The following is a 12,454-nucleotide window of genomic DNA, read 5'->3' as shown; positions in this document are numbered from 1 at the left end:
TCTTGAGAGCCTGTTCAAGCCAGCTCCCACACATCTCTGCTTACATCCCAGAAAAGTTTAGAGTGAGGCCAACAAAAGGGATTGCCCTGAGAACTGACATATAGAAAAAAGGTTTATGGCTTGCTAGGCACAGGCGAAGTACATCACTCAAACAGGCAAGTTGGATCAACCATGCATGTCTGCCCAGCATCAGATAATCCAGCCAACATTCACTGTTGCCCTAGTTAAAAAAACAAAACAAAACAACCGAGTGGTCAAGTGTTTAGACATTCTGATAGATGTCAACCTGGATCTTTCAAAGAAAATACTCGAAAACGGTGACTTTCTAAGGTATGTTCTTCTTTTCCCTTTCTTCTCTAAATTTTTCAGATCATTATCTCACTTGGTTTAAACTTATGTCAGAAGATTCAGCCTATGATTCCCAATTCTTAGGTTCCCTATGCTTTGGAGGAATCCATGCTGTAAGTATTTTCCCTGATGTCCTATCATCCTGACTGCAGTAAAAGGATGAAGTGATGTCATGCCTGTCTCCAAGGGATGAAGTGAAGTCCAGAGCACGGTGTCATCAAGCCACTCTCAGGATCTGTGTATATACAGATCGAGCACGCAGAAATGGAAGAGCTCTATATGTTTGAAGTGTTAACAAGGAAAATTAGGGTAACTGAGAGTGTAGCAGGTGGTCCTGATAGGGGAGAAGGGATGCGGTGCTGTGGACCAGGAAGGCTGCCCTGAGCATGTGATATATGCACTGAGATCTGAAAGGCAACTGGGGTGATGCACTTAAAGAGTTGGGGATGAGATGGGGTATCAGGTTGGGCATAAGGGACAGTTCATGCCGAGCCCCAGGGTTGGAAAGAACATGGTGCATTTAAGTTGCTGAAGGAAGTCCAGTCTGGAGTCCGGGAGCAGGGGGGAGCTTCCCGTAGGATGAGATAGGGGTGGGTATTCAAGAGGCTACACCCAGGATCTGAGATTTTTTCTTGGGTCTTTGGATGGGGAATGGGGAGCCGTAGGATGAATGGTTAGAGGAGGTCTAGCCCCAGGGGAGAGAGGTATTCACTGGGCATTTTGGGAGGGATTTCATGAAATTTGGAGGGCAAGCAGTGCTGCATTGGGGCCTCAGCGACCTGGAGCCGAGGAAAGGAGACTCTCTCCATTCCCGGGCAGTTTACAGAATCACTGAGTCACACAGACATGTCTAAGGAACTGATGCATCTCAAGCGTTTGATGGGTTTGGGAAGCACAGGAGAGGAAGCCCGGAGAAATAGCAGCCTTGCTTTCTAAGGGCAGGGGTGTTGGCTCCAAGGTGGGGTGGGGAGTGGTTTCTAGGCAGCAGGCTGCCATGCTTGGTTGGGGACTTTGTGTACCTGGCAAAGGGGCCCAACGCAGGGGCAGTGAGAGCCCTGATCCAGCCCTCTTTCAGAGCACCAAGTCTGTCCAGCATAAAGGGCTGTGCAGGGGTTGTGTCTCCTGGACATGTTCACTAAGGCTTTAGGCCAGTGAGGCCCTCCCAGGAATAATTTGGGGAGAGGGGTATTTGGGGGTGCACTGAGGAGAAATTCCTGACAGTCTATGTCAGCTAGGAGGGGTTTTGAATTTGAAAAAATTAATTAATATTACTTCATTTGTGTGTACAGGTTGGTGGGGCAGAAATTACTAATTATATAAGCTATATATATATATAGCTCCACACATGTATATGAGTATGTGTGCACTTGTATGCACATATATGCATATTTATTTTTTTTATGCTTTTTTGGTGAGGAAGATTGGCCCTGAGCTAACATCTGTTGCCAATCTTCCTCTCTTTTTCTTTTTCTCCACAAAGCCCCAGTACATAGTTGTATACCCTAGTTGTAAGTCAGTCTAGTTCTTCCATGTGAGACCCCACCACAGCATGGCCTGATGAGCAGTGCTAGGTCCGCACCCAGGATCAAACCTGTGAACCTGGGCCGCTGAAACAGAGTGCGTGAATTTAACCACTTGGCCATGGGGCCAGCCCCTGCATATTTAAATAGTGATAACCTTTCTTAAATTTATTCACGTCTTGTCTTTTCCCTCTTCCCTAGTGACTGATTTCCCGCTTACCTCCCCGTAACCACCACCACCTATCTTGTCTAGTATTTGGTTGCCGCAGGTAGGATTAAGATTATTCTAATGGGACTGCAAAAAGAAAGAGGAATATGACACTCAGTTTTTAACATTATGCATAGGATTTTGTTGCGTCTACAGCAAGTTAGTCTTTGTTGAAAAAAATTCTTTTAATTCCTTTGAATTCTTGTTAACCTATTCAGAATCAAGCTTAGAAGGTATTTATTTCTTCCAGAGGCAGACCCCCAATTCTGTCAAAAAGGCTGAGCCATGAGGCTTAGCATTCCTCAAGAAGAGATGTCTTTGCAAGTCAGAAAGAGGAAGAGGACATTTCCCCTTTAACTCAGGTAGAATGTGGGAGGGAGGAGGGAGACAGAGGAGATGTGTGAAGATTAGGCTTGATTGCGAGTGAAAGGAAATCTAAACAGTGGTTGAAACAAGATAGACATGTGTTTCTCTCTTGTGTGGTTGCCTGGAGAAGGGCAATTCAAGGATAGGATGGCAGTCCTCAGTATAAGGGATGCAGGTTCCACCTTTCTTTTTACTCTTTCATGATCCCCATTCCAAGGCTGCCTCATGGTCCAAGATAGCTGCTCTAGATCTATCCACCTCCTCTGCATCCCAGCCAGTAAAGACAAAAAGGGATAAAGAAGACCACAGTCTAACTTTAAGGATTCCTTCTCAAATTTAACCACTTACCTATAGCCAGAACTTGGTTATTTAACCACCTAGATGCAAGGGAAGGTGGGAAATTTCATTGTTATACAAGGAAGTCATGCGCAGAGCTAAACTTCTGGTGAAGTAACAGTGGGGGGAAAGAATAGAGTGAACAGATTTAGCTGTGTGTTAGAAATGGCCAGATATGTTTAGAAGAGTCAAGGGCTAGGGGCCTTGACCACTTCCATGGCATAGTCTGGAAAACCTCATCCCTCTTAGAAGGGCCCTCTGAGTGCTGGAGGCACATGATGGCATCTGGGTTTGATAGCTATACCTGGGACTGCACTAATTCCGTGCTCAGCATGAGGTCTGTTGGGTCTCAGAATTCTCACAACCCTCCATGAGGAGATGTGGATGTCTTGGGTTGGGCTGTGAGCTGTGAGCAAGCAGAAGTCTAGAGTTAGGATACAGATGCAGTGGTGCACAGACCCTTTGAGACTAGAGGCCTGACATATGAATAGGTGAGAGGACATCCTGCCTGACCAGGCACGGGGCCAGACTGGCCAGTCCTCATCAGACTCTGCATGTATCCAGAGTCCCTATGTGATCTGATCGCCCACCTTCCTCCTGCTCTAAAGAGAGCCTCCTCATACAGACACCATCTCAGAGAGGAGCAGGGAGGAGGAGGAAACCCAAGAGAAAGAGTATTTATCTGAGAGAAGCTTAGTTCCCAGAAAGTAATGACTTCAATTGGAATTGGCTCTCACTCTGAACATTGACAAGGTAACTTTTCTTTTCCTAGACCCAGTGGGCTGGGGGTGGGTGTGTGGAGGGAGGAGAGTGTGGGAGGGAAGAAAGAGTCTTGAGAAGGCTTGATGAGTTATGACAAATAAAAAGCCAATTTTTTCATTAAACATCTGAGCATAGTGTGAATGAATTTGCTATCCTGTGTATGTACATAAAACCAACTTGTCATGCCAAATCATTTACTTTTGAGTTTGCCCCCATAAGAGAGCAACATGAACAAAAATTGAGATTAAAATTTCAGTCATGTGTCCCTAAATGACAGACTTACTTTCTGAGAAATGCGTAGTTAGGCGATTTCATTGTTGTGCAAACCTCATAGAGTGTACTTCCACAAACCTAGATAGTTTAAAGCCTACTACACACCTAGTCTGTGTAGTACGAATCTTATGGGACCACCATTGTATATGAGGTCCATCTTTGAATGAAACGCTGTTATGCAGTGAATGATGGTATTTGATACTTTAGATTTATCACAGAAACATGGAATATAGCTGTCTATCAGCCTGAAGACTTGACCATTTATACAAAAGATCTTATTGGCAAGTATAACTCTTAAAATTGAAACTAGGAGAGAGAAAGTTGAGTGGTCAAGAGAATTAACCTCCCACAAATCAGGTGCTTTCCAGTTATTCAGGCATACCACATTTAAGCAGACACTCCAGACCCTCTTATGAAGTACTGGATAAAAATGTGGGTATGGGACAGTACATTTCAGTTCCACGAACATCCATTTTCATGAACCAGAGTATTCAAATGCACTTTTGATATGGTGATTTCTGAAGTCACCAAAACAACTTGTTTTAGTTCCTTTTCAGTGTTAAACCCAGACTCGCTGACTCCAGACAGAGAGCAATTATCTGGGGATATTGTATCAGTATTGCCTGCAATTTAGATAAAACCAGGGTGCACATGGCATGCACATGAGCCCACACACATGCACACACACGCAACCCATGAAGTTCTATTTTAACGCATGCACACCCCCCAAAATCAGTCGAACAATTTGCTTAAGTTTTTCACCAGAACAAAGTGATAGTCTTCTCTCTTAGAATACTATGGCTAAAAAATAGTTTGTTGATTTAGCAAAAAGTTGGGACCACTTTCCAGAGGACCAATGGAGTTCAATCTGACTAGCTGACACCTCTGTAAAGCTTAAATATTTAAATTGATTGTCACCAAACTACTGATTACCATATTGGGAAATGTAAAGGGAAGACTGCTTTTCTCTGCTTTGTTCCTTTTGATTTAAAAAGTTAAAAGGAAAAAGATATTATCTTTAATTAGATAGGATTTCTATGCATTGCCATTCTTCTATTCTGGCCCCACTAACCCAGCCTGTTGTCTTGCATAGCCTGGTGTTGACACAGAATGGCAGCCTGAACCTTAAACTGTTGTAAACACCTATAAAATGTGGCCTTCCCCACATGGTCAGTGCTGAGACCTTGACAGCATGACACCTGTCATCTGATAAGCTAGGGTCAGGAGTCACTCGATTTCTTTGCTTTTTCTTTGGATGGCAAAGAGCCAAAAGCTTTTAATGTTTTTAATAAGTAAATTACCCAAACATGCACAGTCCTGTTGCACATATTAACTCACCGGAGGCCCAAGTGAACCCGGGAGGGCCCCTTGAAAGGTCAGGGGCTGTTCATCGGTGTGTTGTAACTGCGAAACCAAGTTTTGGTGAGAATCATTGAGGTATCTGAGATTGATTTTGGAAAGCTGGCATTGCGTGGTAGTAGGGGTATCCTTTTTAGCAAGGAATCAGAGAGCATGGCTTTTAAGTGAATGGTTGGACGTCTTTTCAGTGTTGACAATGTCTGTACTCTAGGAGAAAGAGATATCAGTGGGACTTTGATGAAGCAAGAACATTTTTCTCACAGCAAAATGAATTTTAGTGTTAGAATTAGTATTTCAGTTTATCCTCTCATGCATTTATCAAGTCCGTTTAATAACGTCTCGGAGATTGAGGAACTAGATTTTCTCCGAGCCACTATTTGGGATTCAGTGAACGTGAGACCAGGTGGCTAGGCAAAAGGACAATAAATTATAACAAGAGTTCCCCCCATAGTCACCATGTGGAAGATGGCTTATTCAATGAGTCATAAACCCATGAACAGAAATGCCTGGGTAATGGAAAATTTTAATTGATACTGATAAATCTTTATTCTCTTCCAGCTATCTTTTATATAACTGAGGATGGAATGGGGATATAAAACAAATATTTCAATACTTTAGATGAAGTAGTGTTGGTAAGCAACGGATGGGGGACCTCTTGGATGTGAGAGATTTTCCTCTACTCTCCTCCTCTGGTCTCTCCTTGTGTTTGAATTAATGCTCCAGAGCCGGTGGGGAAGCACAGGCCAGGGCATTTTTAGGGCTCTTGGGAATAGCTGTCTATTTACAATCTTAAAATTATGCACGTATGTAGGCCCCTTAAAGCACGTAATCCTATAAGATTTCAGAGCAAGTCTTTCTACTTTTCATAGTATTTCCGTCATTGATCTAATCATACTCTTAATTCTAAACTTGGTGTTGCAGGTAGTCATAATGTCAGAAAGGACTCAGTTCAGTTCATGCAATCCAAAAGCCAGATTCTTCCTCCCAGTCACAGATTCATATGCAATAATTTGTAATTTGTGGATACTTTTAGGTTGACCCTTGCTGAGATTTTTCAAAAAAAAAGAAAAATAGTAATGAGGCAAAAAAATAAATAAATAAAAAAGAAGAAGAAAAACTTCCAGTGTTAACCAATACAAGCAAGCCTGTGCTCTCTCTACAGGAGGGAGGCAAGTTGTTTCAAACAAACTGGATATTTGGCAGTTTTTTTTCATCCACATTATTTGATTCTCTTCTGGGCCAAAAAAATTTGTAACCAAGAATAGGCAAAAACAAAGTTGATTTTTAATCTATCCAGCCCTGAGGGTTGTCTCATCACGCAGAGGAGATGTGAATTTTTATCCTTTGTCTAATCTTTAACATTCTGCCTTAACATCGGGGAGTGGCGATGGCTTAATTTCTAGCACTGATTCCCTCTTGAGACTGTGGTTTCCTTCTTTATTTACAAAATCCTCTCCCATCCCATCCCTAACTCCAGCCAATCTAGTTTCTCTGACTTCAAAGCCACTCTCCACTTGACATACACGTGAGCCTGACAATAACTCCTTGAATATACGTTGTAGAAGATGAGTACAGTGTTCATATTATTTTACATCATATTCTGGTTTCTGTACCGCCAAATTATGGTTTGACATAATTCAGAGATTCTTTTCTTTTTTCTTGCTTATTCTTTAGGAGTGTACTTTAAAAAATTTTTCTAGCTCTATTGAGATATTATTGACATATACTATATATAAGTTTAAGGCATACAAGGCGATGATTTGATACATGTATATTCTGAAATTATTATCGTAATAAGGTTAGCTAAAACCTCCATCCTCTCACATAATTACCTTTTTTGTATATGTTGTGATAATGTTTAAGATCTACTCTCTGAAGCACTTTCAAGTATATAATACAGTGTTGTTAATAATAGTCATCATGCTTACTTTAGATCGCCAGAACTTATTCATCTTATAGCTGGAGGTTTGTGCCCCTTGACCAATATTCCCCCATTTCCGCCCCCTTTCCCCAGCCCATGGCAATCACCATTCTACAGAGATTCATTTCCACAAATGATTTAACTAACTAAAGGTTTAGACCCTTAGAAATTGGATATAATCACGAGATGGGGCGACAAACCTGGAATTTGACCTGGGGTTTCCTATTCTATGTGAACTTCCAAAAGTGATCTTGCACAAATCATACTGAAAAGATATCTTTTTAAATCTTTCTTTTCTCAGACTTACTCATCAAATATATTTTCCCCGTAGGAATATCCAGTATCACCTAAGTGGATAATTAATATTCAAGGTGCTAAGACCATGTCCACATGATGAAAAGTGTTTTGGAAAGGAATAAATGAGTGCATTACTAATGAAAGATTTTTTTCCTTTACAAAAAGTCACTGAATTATGCTATCCAGACAGCCCATTGTCCGATAATACATTGATAAATGGAGGAATAGGCAATTACATTAAGAATGTCAGAACATCATTTGCAATTCTCAAAGTCAGTGTTCAGAATCAACAAGCTATGAACTTTCTCTCAAATTTAGGGGTGAGAACCCACGCACTGAGCAGCGGTGATGTGCTCAATTGGAGACATACTCTTTGCTCTCAAGAGCCTTTCATCCAGGGAAGTATTTTTCAAACTAGACTGGCTGAGACCCACAGTAAGAAATATATTTTACACTGCAACACAGATGCAAATGGGTGTGTATAACTGAAACAAAAGTTTCAGATGTAGGATTTACTTTACTACCTGCAATGTACACTGATATTTTCTATTGTGTTCTATTTCACTTTGAAAAACAAATGCTAGTTGCAAACCACAAAGTTCACATCCTGAATAGGAGGCTGGCAACCACAGTTTGCAGAAAAGTGATTTAGTAGTTTCAGTTACGCTACATTTTTGATGAATGTAGCAAATGGATTAAGAAACTTTCATAAAAATTTGTATTACATAAACTGGGTGAAACAAAGGCTACCCTAAGGATCCAGTGTGTGACATATGATGGGGATTCAATAAAAAAAAATGATGAAATAATTAATAGAACAGAGTAGAAAAGAAGAAGTTATGATGGGTAAGCCACAGCCAACTAGCCAAGCTATTAGAGGAGGAGTGGCCCAATTTGAGCAAAGATTTTAGGCTGATTGTTAAGGAAAATGGTAACTGGTATGCCTATACATGTGGGATATTTTCTGTAAAAAATAGTGAGCTATTGAGGAAAGTTTAAAGCCTTTTGTGACAAATGGATCTGGATTTGAATCCCAGATTCTTCACTTACCAGCTCTGTAGATGTGGACATTCTCCAACTCCTCTGAGCCCTAGTTTTCTGGTCTTTCATGTTGAGGTGGTGATATCTGACAAATCAGGTTATGAGAAGAGTTTCTAATAATGCATAGAATGAACACTGCAGGGCCTAATATGTAGCAAAGTGCTCTAGAAATTAATCAATAAATGTTATTTTGTGTGTCAGATGGTGGTTAAGTTTAGAGGCAGCATTTGTTTTTGCCCAACATCTGGCTTTAACACCTATCATACTAATGGATCTGCCCTTCAAAATGTCTCATCAGGCTCTGTTGCCCAAACTGTTAACTAGCAGGTAATCAGGATGACTCCACCTTTGTAACTGTGGAGGAACCAAGGGATCCCTGTGGAAATGACGATTAAAGTGAAAATGAAGATAAGGGACACTGGACTGGGTGGTACTCGATATGATGAGAAGCTGTTCAACAAAGTCCAGCTCAGCTTAAAACCCTCAGTTATCACTAATACCACTTTAAAAACACATTTTGGATGCCATGTGTTCAGGAAAACAGAAGATAATTGAGACTGCATGAGGTGCCAAGTTCAGGGGTGCAAGCAAGTGTCCAGGGCCAGGTTTGCAAGGGTTCAGAGGGAAATTCAGAGGAAGTAAATTCGAGGCAGTTGGTCCTTTTGGTGCTTGGATCACTGCTTGATCATCAAAATCTCCAAACTGGACACCCTCCCACTGTAGCTTTATTTCTTTCTCCTCTCCTTCTCTTCTTTCCCAATTATCTCCTTTTCTTTATTCATAAAGTTGGAAAATATATAACATCAACTATAAATAAGTATACTTCAGCTATATTTTCATATATGTGTCTAACTGGGTTGTCTCAATGAAAATGAAAGGATTCAAGGTTGTAATCAGAAAGTTCTTAATAAGATGGTTCTGTATTCATATTATATATTTCATATAATGTATACACATTACATTGACACATTAAATTTTAAGTCCCACTGAATAATATTGAGGGCATCAATGCACTGAAGGATTTTATTTTTAAACTTAACTAAGTGAGAAAATGTAATTTAATATAGAGAAATTTACCTAGGCAGGTATAGAAGAGTTTAACAAATTCTTATCACTAGATTTCTGCATGTTTGCAATGATTTACAACTAAAAATATAAAGAATAAAAAAAGTTACATTATAGGTTTTCAAAGGTATTTCTTTCCCATATGAGGAATTTTGAGAAAAAAATAAAATCACCGAAGTATCTATTAGAATGCCCGGAATAGTCAACTGAAATTTCAAATTGTAAACAAGACAAATCCATACAATGAATAGCAGAGGATTGGGTGTCTCTGCTGTAAATTCTTGATAACGATGGTCAAGATCAGTACTTGGCAAATTTTGGTGCACATTTACTCAGAGTGTTTGCTAATAAGATGGATTTTTGGAGCCGCCCTCAGAGATTCTGACTCAGATTTGAGGTGGGATCCAGTTACTGTTTATGAGCACTGCAGGCACTTCTTCTGACTGTTCCCTGAGAAACTGTTCTGGGATAATTCAGATGAATTTTATGTTTTTGTCTTCACGTATTATAGATGTAATCAAAGTGGTACACATCTTTTTAAGAACCAACATTTACTCAATAAGCACAAAGAAGTAGAAATTTGAGGCAACATTCCTATCTGTTTTTCCAATTTTCTTTTCCATCTTTGTGGTACACCTTAAACAAATACCCTAGCGGTCTTTATCGAGCTTTCTGGAGCAACTCCAAATTCCATATGTGCCCACGAATGCATGTCCACACAGACTGTTTGGAGTTTCATTTCGTAAAGCAGATATAGATCGACCCCAATTCTGTAAGTGCTGGGAGTATTACTATAGTAAATAGCATCATGAAGTAATAAAAGCAAATTTGTGATTGTAGCCAACATACATTGTGTTATTAAAAAGAGACTAGCACCTTGGACACACAGTAGAGTCTAGAGTCAGTCATTAAGTAGTGGCAGGACCGTATGCAGTGAGAAAATATTTCTGGCCAATTCCAAGGAGATGTTTGCAAAATGGAGTGTAAGCTGTCTTGTGGTGACTTAGCACGGCAAACACACTCCATTCTACACAAAATTTCCATATTCCTTTATGTACTAAAAGGTCACCTGGACGTAGATCCACCAGCCAGGTGGTCCAATGACCGTGGTCAAACATCCACAGATGACCTCTTCTAACATTTTAGAGAACATGTATAAGTATACCACACATATATTTTAAAGAAATATTGAGTTGCATCAAAATGTGGTAGTGTGATCTGCTTCTAAAATTTACATATACCAAAAATACCTTTCCATGTCATCTGTTATAATAATTAAAGTCATTATGTTTAGTATTTCATTTTATGGCAGACTGTATTTTATTTAATCCTCTTTTTTGGCATTTAAGTTACTGTTAAGTTTTCACAACTTTATATTCTCGTAAATCAATTGTTGTACTAAGGCATATTTGTTTCTTTTGGATGAGAAATTTGTTGAACATTGAAATTATTTTGAACAGCATATTGAAGGGATATATGCACCCCCTCATTGCAGCGGTATTCACGATAGTCAAGATATAGAAACAACCGAAGTGCCCATCAGTGGATGAATGGATAAAGAAGATGTAGTATATACAAATATATACTATGATGGAATATTATTATATATACACGGAATATTATTCAGCCATGAGAAATAGGGACATCCTGCCATTTGCAACAACATAGATGGACCTTGAGTTAGACCAAGAAAGACAAATACCATATATCACGTCACTTAGATGTGGAATCTAAAAAAGTCAAACTTATAAAAACAGTAAGATGGTGGTTACCAGGGGATGGGGGTTGGGAGGAAAGAACAGACATGAATTAGGGGTACAAACTTGCAACCAGTAGTAAATGAATCCCATGCACAGTATAGTGAATATAGACAGTACTGTTGTATTATAGTCATCAAACTTGCTAAGAGACTAGAACTTAATTATTCCAACCACTAAAAAGAAATGATATTTATGTAATATGATAGAGGTGCTAACTATTGTTACAATGGATATCATAGTAAATATATAAATGTAACAAATTAACATGTTGTAAACCTTGAATTCACACTATGTTATGTCAACTATATTGTAATTAAAAAATATTAAAAAATAAAAATACATGTATTAATAATGAAAAAAATGTTTTGAGCAAGCAAGGGTAATTTTCTAAGTCTATCAGTTTGACCATGTTGCCTGGACAGTTCAGATGATAAGATGCCAGAACACCTGATTATTTCAGTCAATTGGAAGAAACAACTGGTCAATCCAGTTCATGATGTTATCTTTTTGCCCCCTTAAATAGGAAGACACGTCAAATTCTTAGGATAGCTTGCAATCTCATCCTGCCTTATGTGAGACAGAAAGTGCTAACTGACAGAAGACACAGGTCAGCAGCAGGCTTTCATTTCTCAGATGCCACATGAGAAAGAATTTCTTGCATTAATTTTCTTAGTTAAGTAGACAGTTCTTTGTTTATTTCTTAATTAAGTTCAATGAGGGGTTGAACTAATTGGCCCTTCTAATATCCCCAGTGAAGAATTGTTAGATGCAATGTTAGTAAAGACAGCGAGCAATGTAATGTTGTTATAGTAGATGAGCAATAAAAATTTGGTGGAAGGAATTAAAGACAAAATTGTATTGCAGTGTTTTTATGGAAACGATCTTCAGCAAGAACAAACTAATGGAACTGCACATTGGAGCTACTGGTCACTATTAATTCAGCTAAGTTAGCATCTAAACACTCTGAATTTTTCACTCTTCAGACATCTGTGCCACCGTTTTCAAGATATATATATATGATAAAAAGTGGTGAATGGGAATTAGAAAAAGAGAAGTGACTTATAATCCAAGATTGTGAATGAAGTTTTATAGATGTTCAAAAGGACAGCTTTATATAGACCCCATCTGATTAGTTGTGAATCTATACATAGCACAGATCTGTTTTACTCTCATTAAGAAGGAAAAAAAAAGCAGGCAC

The 12,454-nt window shown here is 39.3% G+C and overlaps 1 long non-coding RNA gene across 1 annotated transcript in view; it reads left to right on the top strand.

Moving 5' to 3' along the window:
• Window positions 1-240: 240 nt before the first annotated feature.
• LOC139083341 (uncharacterized) overlaps window positions 241-12,454 on the top strand; it is a 51,336-nt gene continuing 39,122 nt past the window's right edge. Inside the window, exons 1-2 of the long non-coding RNA XR_011539980.1 lie at window positions 241-330; window positions 2,327-2,438. This is a non-coding gene — a long non-coding RNA (uncharacterized lncRNA). The remainder of the gene's footprint in view (window positions 331-2,326; window positions 2,439-12,454) is intronic.

Source organism: Equus przewalskii, chromosome 1 (assembly GCF_037783145.1).
Source record: "Equus przewalskii isolate Varuska chromosome 1, EquPr2, whole genome shotgun sequence".
In the NCBI taxonomy this organism is placed as follows: Eukaryota; Metazoa; Chordata; class Mammalia; order Perissodactyla; family Equidae; genus Equus; species Equus przewalskii.
Note: the sequence above shows the minus strand (reverse complement) of the source record. Positions and strands in the feature narration are given on the sequence as shown.